This window comes from Leptonotus elevatus, chromosome 2 (genome assembly GCF_054856555.1).
Source record: "Leptonotus elevatus isolate MCC_2025b chromosome 2, RoL_Lele_1.0, whole genome shotgun sequence".
Classification (NCBI taxonomy): domain Eukaryota; kingdom Metazoa; phylum Chordata; class Actinopteri; order Syngnathiformes; family Syngnathidae; genus Leptonotus; species Leptonotus elevatus.
In genome coordinates, this window is record NC_141240.1 from 30,311,497 (window position 1) to 30,324,018 (window position 12,522).

The following is a 12,522-nucleotide window of genomic DNA, read 5'->3' on the forward strand; positions in this document are numbered from 1 at the left end:
TATTGACAAAGGCCTACTTGTGGATCACATGCGGCCACATTTGAGTGCTGATAACACCCAATGCACTAATAAACTGGATACGTTATCAAGTGTTCATTCAAGACGCAAGATATCGTCGCCATTTATAAGACGCCCTCATTTACCCGCATCATATTCATCTTAAAGCACGTCAAGTTGAGCATCTCGTGAGTCCTTTCGGGTTGTTGTGCATCCGCGTGACTAACATGGCCGCCGCAGTGAGGTGCAGCCCGAGAGCAGCAGACTAAATAAATCCTGCAGGGGCGACGCGTCTCGTCGGAAGTCCAAGTTCAAGTTAAGAGAGGCGGTGGTGGCTCCTTGCAGACAAAAGACACACACGTTCATCGTCAATCATCTCAGCCTGCACTCTCCCGAACAGTCAAACGCGGCACTGCATGCATCGTCGTCACATCACAGAATCATACGTATAAGATAAGGAATCCGATTTTGATGTTATAGTTTGATACGCACTGTGATGATTAAACCCAAACTTGGCAAGCTAACCTTCTGCAGACATTTTCTAAAAATCTTACTTTGTTTTTGATTGTATATATTTTCTAATTATATACAAGCAGTTGGTGCGTGGGAGTGATTTTGCAAAGCAGGCAAACATTAATAAATAAAAGCCAGTAGGCATGTCTGTGTGTTACTGAGCCACATTTCCTTGCGTAAATGAACGCAGCGGGGAAGGTAAAACAGTCACATATACATCTTTAAAGCTTCTCGGTAAAATAATAATAATCCAGTTTTGGTCAAAAATTGCGTAGGCCGACGCGCTATTTGGGTCAATTTGACCCAAAACAACCTAAAATTGGGTCAAATCGACTGAAGTAGCGGGTTGGTTCCATTTTGTTGACTGACATTTTGTGATTTTGAACCCGCTGTTTTTAAAAGTTATACGCTTTCTCAAAGCTGAAAAGAAAATTAATTAAAAGAAAGGAACTCGAATTCACAGGCCACTTCATTAGGCACACATGCATGCAACCTATACGTCAATAGGCTATAAGGGCTGTATCAAAAGGTGGGCCCGTGTACGGGCACAGGCAAAAACTGAATATAGTATTCCTATTCCTATCCCGCCTTTGCGTCGCTGAAGTCACAATGGGCAGACAATATTTATTTTGTAGGGGGGAATTAATGCAAGTCATATCAGCAGCAATAATTTGTGTGCGCAATGCATCATATTCAAATATGTTTCTCAAATTTGCCCCATTCGTGCATTAGAGTAAACCAAAATATTCGAAATTCTTTCGTAGATGCGGTGTGCAATTCACAATAATAACAAGCATGAAAGAAAGAAATAATAGTGCCATAGTGTACCTATAGTGTTTTGAATAATTTGTATATTTTGTTTCTTCCTAACAGAATACAGTAACATCCTATTTTTAATCACATAGAACCAGATCAAGTTTATGCAGTATAGCCTCAATGTGCGCACGAAGCAAACCGCGGAACCAAATGTGTTCGTTACATCGATACTGCTCAAAAGTGAGCATTATATCTTCACAGGCATGCAGACTTTTGGAAACAATCATTTCCGAACATGTGAATAAGGCCAAAATCCATGTGAGTTTGAATACATCCCGAAAGTGAACATGCAGAATCTAAGCAGACCACGTATAAAAATGAACGTACAGGCGCATCTCTATTATTAACGTCCCACTTGTATTGTAAGGCTTTTTTTTTTTAAACCACAATATCCGGGGCCATTGAAGACGCCATACTGTAATCACAGAGTTTTCAGTAATCATCGCTAATATGCCTTTGAGATGAGACATTTAGCATCAGGCACGATGAGTATAACACAGCAAAGATTTGCGAGAAGAAAAAATAATAAATAAGCAAAAATAGAGAAGGAATTAAGAATGAGGTCTGCCTCAGCTAACAGAACCAGGAGCCTTTGGGCCAGCTGGTTCGGCCAAGTCGTCTCGTTTTTCCTACCGATATTCTGCACAGGTAAAGCGATCACACATTCGATTTTATAGTTATGAGGCGCAAAAATAATCAAGCAGAAGGAGTGGTTTACTTTCGTATAATTAGGTACAGTAATTCAGCTGCGATATTTAAAATTGGGACTGACTGGGGACAGATGCTCATTTATTTTTGGTTTAATTGACACTGGAGGACAAGGTATAAATTAGTTGTGAATGTCATCTCACAGAAGCGCATGCGTCATAACTCACATGCATGGAGCAAAATGTGAAAACACTCATTGTCTTTGCCATGCTCCTTCCTTGCGGCAAACATCTTGATATCGTTGTCGCGTGTTTCCATTGCAAACGTTTACGTTTAATTGCTATATAAGAGTAGAAAGGCAATAGAGGGCGAATCTAATTCAACGGAGAATTCTAGGTGGGGGGGGGGACACTTTGAAGTATTCACACCATCACGCCACGTCAAAATATATGTGCACTTTAAAGTGACTTTCTTTCAGGCTGGCAAAGCAATTGAACTTAAAAGCATTCATTTGCGCGAAAACTCACATGAGGGACAAATCTAGACTTAAAGTGTATCCAGACCACACAGTATAGTGGAAATTTTAAACAAGGACGCATGCGAGCTAAGTGTGAAAATCTTCCTTTTTTTTCTCTCCCTCCCCACCGGACATGTCCTTTTTTGCGCACTCGACGGACAGACAGACAGAAGGGACGCTCCAATCAATGCAGACAAAACAATTAGTGCAGCCTCATTAGTGTCGGTGCACTGCGCACATGAGCAATATGGCCGAGATGAAGTTCAAGTTCAAAGTCACGTTCCTCGGACATGCACAGTTGGGTGCGGGGTAGCCTTCCGCTCACACTAAACATCACCGCTTCAAATGGAGCAAATAAGTCCGACAGACATAGCAAACGATCAACTGTTATATCAACGAACTCGCTTTAATTGCGAAAAGAGTGATAAGAGTCAATGTCTGATTTATATCGATCCAATTTAGTCTAAAATTGCTTTCGGAAACGCCAACCACTTAATTGGATCCAAAAATGAAGTCCAAAATTGTGTTTTCAAACAACTAGTAAAATAAATAAAAGTAAAGGTGCTTTAAATAATTACTTTTTTTTAAAAGCAGGTGCATTGTTGAAACTAGCGAATGTCAACAGATGATGATTTCATAGCTTGGATACAATAAATACACACATACATATAAAGTCATTTAATAGTTGAATAGTAATTATAATTCAAAGTTTGCCATCGTCTATTATAAAGTAACATCTGTGCGGTGTTTCTGCTCCAGTAGAGCAGGTATGTCAGTGCAAACCTTTGTACACGTAATGCGGCGCTTTTTTGTGAACGCACTCGGGGATGAAAAGAGCAAAACATTTCGGAACATTTCGTTCCCGACAAACAAACACAAAAACGAAAACACTGCGCTCTCGACTATAAAGTTCCAAAGTTGTCATTCGTTTTCTGTCGAATTCTTTTTTACATTTAAAAAGTCGCATCCGTCTGTAAAATGCGCGACGCATTGACATGATATATTTATAAAAACGAATTTTACTTTCTTAAGACACGTTTTGAACTTAATGTTGAAAATGGACACAATAGTTATCAGGTGTCATTTGGAAAAATAAATAAACCCACCACAGTAATACAAACATATTCATCACCTACAACGACAAAAAAACCGATATTAATAGCAAACAAATCACAAGCTCGTTTCAGCAAACGCCCGAACATTCTTCATCTAACCGCACTGTCCAAACAAAAGGTGTTAAATGGCTGGCGTGAGTGCATCAGCATCTAGTGTAAAATCAGAGCAGTCTGCCACCTGAATTCAGCCTCTATTAAAAAAAAGGGATTTATACTTTTCATTGAGCTAAAGACGCGAGCATGCATTACACATTGTAAAGGGGACAGTTAAGAAGGGAACTCAAGACAGGAATTCACTGTCAATCCTGCGGCTCCTCTAAATGCCTGTGGGATGCATCGCTCATCTTGTGTAAACTCTTCTCAGTCTGTTTGGACTCTTGTGAAACACTGGAAATATCCACAATATGAATATTTGTTGACAGCCAATTAAAGGACAGGAAGCCTGCAGACGCAGCCGGGAAAGTCCTTCCTTGCACTTTAGACTCATTCCATCTTCATTTCATGGTTGGGATTAATGAAGGATGCATGAAAAACTGCATTGGGAATGTGCTAAAGATGGAGAAATGCGTGAGACGTAATCGTGGAAACTCTGTAGCAACAGCTGAACATGTCATATTAATAGTTACTGAATAATATTATTCCAATTCCAATTCAAATCATTTACATTAACCCTTGAATTATTTACTTATTCACAGGAAATTTTCTCCCAAAAAATATTCAACCGTTTGATGAGATTCTTCTTAAATATGAAACAGAGGTGTGTGTGTGTTGCACTCCACTATTGTACACTTTATAAAGGTGTTGTTCTACATATAGCACCTATGATTCTAGATAATACAATGGAGTTCTTCAAACAGAATACCCCCCCCCCCCTCGCAATTAGCCGCAGTCGTGCAATATATTACAAATTTAGAATGACAAACTTAGAATAACTTTTTTTTTTAAGCTTATTTTCCTCTGTGTCACATTGTGCAAGTATAGCTGTCTTTGTGATGAAGTTCTACTAATATTCTTAAAAGACAAAAACATTTGTACTTGCCCTCAGACACATACAGCCTACACACAAAAAAAAAAGAAGAGAAAGAGCAAGGAGCCTTTTGGAAGTTTTCTTGAGAGCATCTTAGCACAAATGCGGTCAATGTTGTGCAACTTGTTAAATCTACGACCGCGTATTCATCATGACACAAACAGCCCCTAACGCTTCCAATATCATTTTTTGGCTTTGAGGAGCAACATAGCTCCGATCTATGACAGCAGAGCCCCCTGTACAAACATGTTTGGTGGGTGTGATTAATATTTCAGGCTGTACTTGCAAGCGTATAACGTATTTTCTTGGTTGTCTTTGACTAAACACAAAGAAAGCTACTTTTAGCAAACTGAAAGAAAAGGGATATATTAATTTAATTTATCAGTCGTTTTTGGGGGGGGGACATTTTATGTATCAAAGTACAAGTAGTATCGGTACTTAGTATTGGTATCGATGACTACTCAAGAGTCGAGTACATCCCTAATAATGAAGTATTCATCTGTGTAAAGGCAATGATCATGATTTCTCAGAAATTCTCACACTAGATAACATTAATTTAACAGTGCAGGGAAAAAAATGATATCAATATGCAACACTATTGCTCTAAAGTTCTCTACGTTTTTACATTTTCAAATGATCACAATGTTGCATGACATGATTTACTGTTTGAAAAGTCCTGCGGGCTTTCATGTGGTCTTTGTGGGATGGATATACCTCGCGCCCACGTAACCCCTGAAAGAAATCATTTTCATTTATTTTTAAGTAATTTACCCAACACTGAATCAAAAGTGCTTCTTATACAAGTTGGTTATAAATTAAAGTATGTAAAAATTGAAAATTAACTCAATATTGTCAATACAAAGCATGCCCAAATTGTTTAATTCCTAAATCATAGCATAATTGCATTGCTGCCGGCATGTGTTTAATTGTATTTGCACATCACATTTATTGAAAGTAGTTTTTACTTTCAACATTCGACAGCTTCCTCCAACTCTTTATTTTTATTGATTCTATATACGGTATGTTTTTTTGTGTAAAAACAAGCAATTTTATTGTTCATCGCCACATTTCATTGGCCGTGTTCTCCAAATGATGTCAACAAAGATGAACTACATTTTATCCAATATTTGCAGTGTTTGGCCCACAGCAAATTCGTTTATTAGCATCAAGCTATAAGCTTAAATTAATTAGGCTAAGATGCAAAATAAAAAATAAAAAATCACCTTCATGGACATAAATGAGCAAAGACAGGAACACTTTTTGCTGCAAGCCACCACCATGCAAAAGCTAACCAATAAAAGGAAACAACTCAAGAGTGTTAATACAAACTAAAAAGTATCAAGAAAAATAATTAAAAAGTCACATCAAGTGTACATCCTATAGGCCGCAAATAGAAGACAGGAAATCTGCAAGGTGACCAAGCTGAATAGCACCATGGCGGCATTGTGATGAGTCTTCACACTGCAGCAGCAGGAAGTGACCATGCTGATCGACCATTATGAAGGCAGACAGCGAGGAATGAGCCCCGAGGTCCCCGCACGCCTGCAACCGAGCTGGCGTGTGTACATTCGGCACAAGGCAACCAGAGAAAAAGTGAATTTCTAGCAGTAGTTGGCACGCTGCTGTTACGTGCTGCTTCCTTCCATTCCTGCTGTGCCGGCACCTATTTGAAATGTTTTGTTTGCTTTAAGTACCACTGGAGACGTACTTGCATCTATTGCAGTGTCCAAATGCAACGGGTCCCGCTTTTAGGGTGAAGGAGACGTCATCAACGTTAGGTCAAAGAACTGAACTTTTGAGAAAATGGGAAGATTGGAATTGATTGGAGACCAGCGCCAAGGTCAAACAAAAGGTATTTAGGGGTGACAAAAAAGCTTAATACCTCATTCACTGCCAATGACGGCTATAGACGTCAAAAATTCATTTTAACATTTTGTCAACTAGTGTATGAAAACCTATACTTTTTTATTGTACATTTAGAACATATATAAGATTTGTGATTAATCGTGAGTTAACTACTGAAGTCATGCAATCAATTACGATGACAAATTTTAATCGCCCGATGCCCCTAATTTTTTATAATTTTTTTTCTCTTTTTTTTTTTTTAATCGCGCCAGGCGCAAATTATTTTTTTAATGTTAATTAATCGCTTGACTTCAATAGCTAATTCACGATTAATCACAAATGTTATATCTGTTCTAAATGTACAATAAAAAAATCTAGGTTATCATACTTTTGTTAACAAAAGTGGGGACTTTTTTTTTTTAAACTGATAGAAATAGTCCAAAATAATTTTTGACGTTTATAGTCGTCAATGGCAGTGAATGAGTTAATATTGAAAGCACGACATTTTCAGTGGGGCAATTATCACAAGCAGTTAGCTTATTGTCATCCTAGTAAAATCCCATGAGAAAATCTAAAGATTTATTCCCTATGACATATATATATATATATATATATTTTATATATATATATAAAATATATATATATATATGAATATATATTCAGGATACATAATGGGGTGGTCCTACAGAACAGATCCATGAACATATTACAGTATAGGTAGGTGAACTGCACTATATAGGCTTTGGTCATGGGCCATTGTAGGGTACGTTGTCTATTAATTTTTTCTTTGACCAAACATTTAACCATTCCACAATACAGTGGCACTTACAAAGTCCAAACAAAATCTGGTTTAATTAAAAATGTCTGCGTTATCCACTCTAAATGATGAACAGAAACAATAATATGCGCTAATAAACCAGGACAGAAACACGCGTTCTTCTGTATGTTCTGCTTCCCATGCTACATGTGCGGGTCGATGACTGCTGCTTGTTTTTTCATTGATACACTTCTGTAGTAGCATCACAAGGAATTTCATAAAATTCTATTAATAATGATATATACAGTTGTAAGGGAAAAAAGTGCAATTGTATTATGGTGCTTTATGGATAAATACCTGCTGGAACCATGCATGAAGTCCTATTTTCAAAAATATATTGGTGATTGAACATTTTAGAGAAAAAAAACTGTAAAGAGATTAAGGACTAAATCGGCTAATTTCATGACAATCCATTGCAATTGTAATCAGAACAAGTTTTCTTTAACTAAGGAAAAGTCATAAACAATTACACATTTTGTTGATGAAGAATAACTTGATTTGATAATTTAAAAAAAACTCAGTAGTGAATCAAAAGGCTAAATGATGCCATTATACTTTGTATACTGGGTGACTAATTGTGTAAATTTGCTGTGTTAACTAGATAATATGTAAGTAAGTAATATGAATTATCCCCTAGATTTCCATAACTTGCTACTAATAAACCACCGTTATAAAGGTAAAGACATAAACATCTCTATCGCAACCATTTGATTTGCACAATTGACATGTGTTGCCCTTCAAACTCTCAGATACAAGTGCATATGTGATCCTAATTGCTCATTAAACCCAATACATCCTCGTCTTTATTCGTTACAGCGGTAAAGACTTGAAATTGTTCCGTCACTTTCACAAAGTCGTATATATCTCAGAAATCTATTTCTCTGACATGCAAAATTCCTGCCACATCCTGACAGGTCACAGACCCCTCTGGTGTATTGCAACAATATACTGAGGTTCTCCCCAGTGCCATAATGGTAAAGACATCTTGAGTGACAACGAAGGGCCATTCGTTAAACATCCAAAAAAGAAACTCTTTGGACACTGGGAGACATTTAAATCAGTTTGCATGGAAATGGCATACAAAGATCTATAAAATAGGAGCAAAATCCTACATTAAAAAAATAAATAAATGTAATTATCATCTTTGGAATACATATTTCAAATTATTATTTCTATACAATGTATCTAAGCATTTGATTTTGGAGCGTCCACTGCATTTGACATTCAACAGGAAGGTCAAATGTGAGATCATAGAATGGGAGGCAATCACTCAGCAAATAATTGGCCATGATGCCATGCAATTTCAGCAACCTAACAGATCCCATTACACAGATGTCATGCCTGTGCCCGCAGCCAATACGGGACGTATTTGCATGTATGCATTCATTGGGCAAGCTGTGGTTCAGCACCTTTGGAATTTGACTGCAAAAAATGATGCTAAATGATATGACTTTAGATTTAAAAAAAATCATGTCAAGGTTATTCACAAGATACTTACACTGAAGCAATTGTGGGGGAAAAAAAAGGCTTTGGGGTTTTAGTCACTTTTCAACACAGTGAGGAAAAGCGACTCACCTGACATGACAAGTCTCTTGGGAGAGAAAGACCGGGTCACAAAAAGCAGGATACGAGCATGCTGGGAGCTGGCTTCCAAATGAGGTAATACCACTGTGCCAGTCTGAGCTGCCAACTTGAGAATTATTGCCAACGCTGGTCGAAATGGAAGAGCCAATTTGTTTTGGGAGCATATTGGAGGGGAAGGACTGAGGCATCGATCACTTTCCATACACACTGCACAATGCCGGCTTTGGACTGGGCAGGCTGAAAGAAAGTGAACAATTCCGTCAATGAAGGGCAACCAAGAAATACGAGCAGTCATCTTGTAATCTGTCAGATGAGATCATGATTGAACTTAAAATGGAGTCGTCTTGGTCATGGATCCTGAGCGTTGTTACACGATTTAAGATTTGATTTGGTATAGCCCTTCATCACAAAAGTGACTCAAGGGCTTCGGTGACCTCGATTGATTTAAGCCCTGACTGAAAAAGTGAATTGAGAGATTTGTTCATAAACACATTACTGTGGATGGTGGAAAATGCTGAAAATGTGCTAAGACAGAGAACGATGTACTACATAGTTGTGGACAAAGTGTAAAGCAGGTTCCCACCATTTCAGTTTTCCCGTTTTGTTTTTGTCATGGCTGAAATGGCACCATCAGAATCCAAATAAATTTTATTGGCCAAGTACATAAAAACAGACAAGGAATTTGTCTCTAACAGTACAAGCTACACTAGTATTGCAGTCACAAGCAACTATGACAAATAAGAGAGTCTTTACGTAATGTGAAGGTACCATTTGAGCTAGTAATTGTGATACAACTTTTAACGCAAGAGGGAATAAGCTGTTAGAATGTCTGCTGGTTTTAGTGTGCAAAGTCTGATAGCGCCTATCTGAGGGAAGGATCTGGAAGAGGTGGTGACCAGGATGTGGAGGGTCTGAGAGAATTATGTCTGTCCTTGTCTTGGTTCTCGGAGAGTGCAAGTCCCCAAGAGTGCGTAGTGGGGTACCAACCGTTTTTTAAAGCAGTCCTTAGTGTCTGTTACAGTCAGATTTTGTTCTTTTTTATAGCGGCGCCAAACCAGACTGTGACGAACTTTGAAGTCTGGCATGAGTCGCCCCTCCACCACTATTTAAGAAATTGAGTGTGTTTGTTTGTGGACAGGGGCTTTATGCTATATTCTTGCTTCAGGAGGCTTAACGCAGACATAGTTTCATTATGTCTCAACATTAAGAAAGATGCTAGGCCAAGTAGCGTGTTTTTTTCTAAGTTGTAGCTGTGATATTTGATTGACAGATGAGAGGGGTGTAGTTTCAGTGCATTCAGCAGACCCATCAGTGTTTGAGAGCGGAGAGAACAACTTTATTATTGTATATTTTGAAAGCTCATTTTTATATATCTAAATAATATTGGGTAAATTTGTTGACACCACATTTTGTTGGGTGATCAAATTTAAAGGGCATATGTTTTCACTTTACAGGGAATTTAAGGCTGCAAATGTCTATTGTGTCAGTGTTGTGGCAACAAAGAAAATATGATGAGAATATATTTTCGTTAGTAAGTTTGTCACCTCTTCCAATCATGATTTTTTTTTTTTTGGTGCTAATTTCCAAGTATAGTAAATGCCACAGGGGTATAATTGGGAAGTTTTACAGGAGTTTTAAATGTCTTTAACCGAAAATATAATCTGCAGCATGATATGTCCAACTGTCATGCAGCCATTTTTCTTTCACGTTAACTTATCAACTCATTTGTGTGTCGTTTCTTTGTTTTTTTGGATTGTTTCACTTCACTGAGAGCACGAAGGAGACAACAACGGATAGTGACAATAATTTTCGCAGATGCAATTGTGTATAATTGATAAACTGTGTACTATACTGATGCCTATTAGTCATGGCAGCGGCTTGTTTACAAGCTAACACGTGCCACTTCCTGTCCTGCTATTAAGATACATCATGCAAGGGAATTTTGCCGGGCAGGTTTCATCCTGACCGCAGTTTAACGGTGCGGAGATTAAGATGATGTATGGGAGTATGTCGCGCCACCCTGTGTCGATGCGGGCTGCGTAGCGAGAGTAGCACATTAGCGCAGGAAGCAGACACACTCGCACTCCAGTATACGCTATCCAGTATTTACTGTAGTTTGACCTGATTTAAAGAAATTTGCCAGTGTGCATCAAAATTATCGGTGGAAAACAATAATCAGATATGAAGTAAAAACACAAATGGGAACAACATTTTTTTAAACTGGGAAGAGTTACTCAGGGAATATGGTCAATAAAATGTGTGACAAACCATAGGATATTCAGATTTTCTTCCATAAAATGGATTATGAAAGGAATACACCAACAAAAATATGGCATTTATATATAAGGTCCTGTCTGTATACAATAGGGCAACTTCTAACAGCCAATAAAATTCACCCACGGCTGCCGGTTTGACCTTGGTTTCATTTGGCTTTCCAAACAATATTAGTAATGCACATAGAAAATAATGCAAGCCAGCAATCCCCAACTGCGACCACCATGAAACATATTTTTTAACTGCACTTACACATGATTTATTCATTCAAGTCATTCAAGCGTAAACATGTGCTAACCATTGTTAATAGTAAGACAAACAAATGAGGAAGCTTCAGTGTGGTGAAGGTAAGTCTTGTTGCACGCATGCATGCAAATACACACACACACGCTCTGAGGTCTTTGTTCAATTTTAGAAGTACATTTTCTTAAACCTTATTTATAAATCAATAATTTTATTTTTACAGTATATGATTCTGTGAAAGAATTACATTTCTCGACATCTGATAATTTCATAAACATGAATTTTATTGTTAGTCATTCTTTGGCTCAGTCTGACCATGTTAAAAAACAACCCGACAATGTTGATTATAAAAATCAGTTTATTATATTTCTCAAAATTCAACCTGCTTAAAATGCAAAAAAATGTGTTTTGTTGTGACTTCAGCTGATTTTCCTGTAATATTGAATAACTGAGTTTGCCAAACTTTATGATCAAAAAATTAATATGGGTAGAGTCAAGTCAATTGTGTCTATATAGCGCAAAATTACAGAAGTAATCTCAAGGTACTCAACATACGGAGCGGTGGCTGGAGAAGCACATGTAACCCAAGTAAGTGAAGCCCGCATGAACAAGCACTGTGCCGGTCAGCGAGGCAACAAACAGTTTACTGTTGAGTGCACACTCTCGTTGCTTCTATACACTCGTAACCTTCTTGGTAATAATGACAAACAGACATGGTATGGGCCAGGAGAAGAGTTTCATGACAACCCGAATGTCAAGTCTAAGGCATGGAATTGATCATTTAAGAATGAAAGGCCTCACAACATATAGTATTAACACGCACCTCACTTCTGGAATACATTTGCCGCCTATGCCATTTTTTCCTTTATTTCCCCACTTTGATGGTTTTCTTGATTCGACCGACATCATCCGATGCCTGGCGAAAATGACTTGCTCATCGCAACCATCAAAAATATTCGCGAAGAAAAAAACTCAAATGAAACTTGGCTCAGTGATGCAGGGTGGCGTCATGTTGGATTTTTTTACAACGTTATTCAAATGCTGATTATTTCCAACTGAGATGACTCAATCTGCTTATCACGGCTCCACATTTAAACAAGAATATATTGAGGCTTGGCACAAAAAG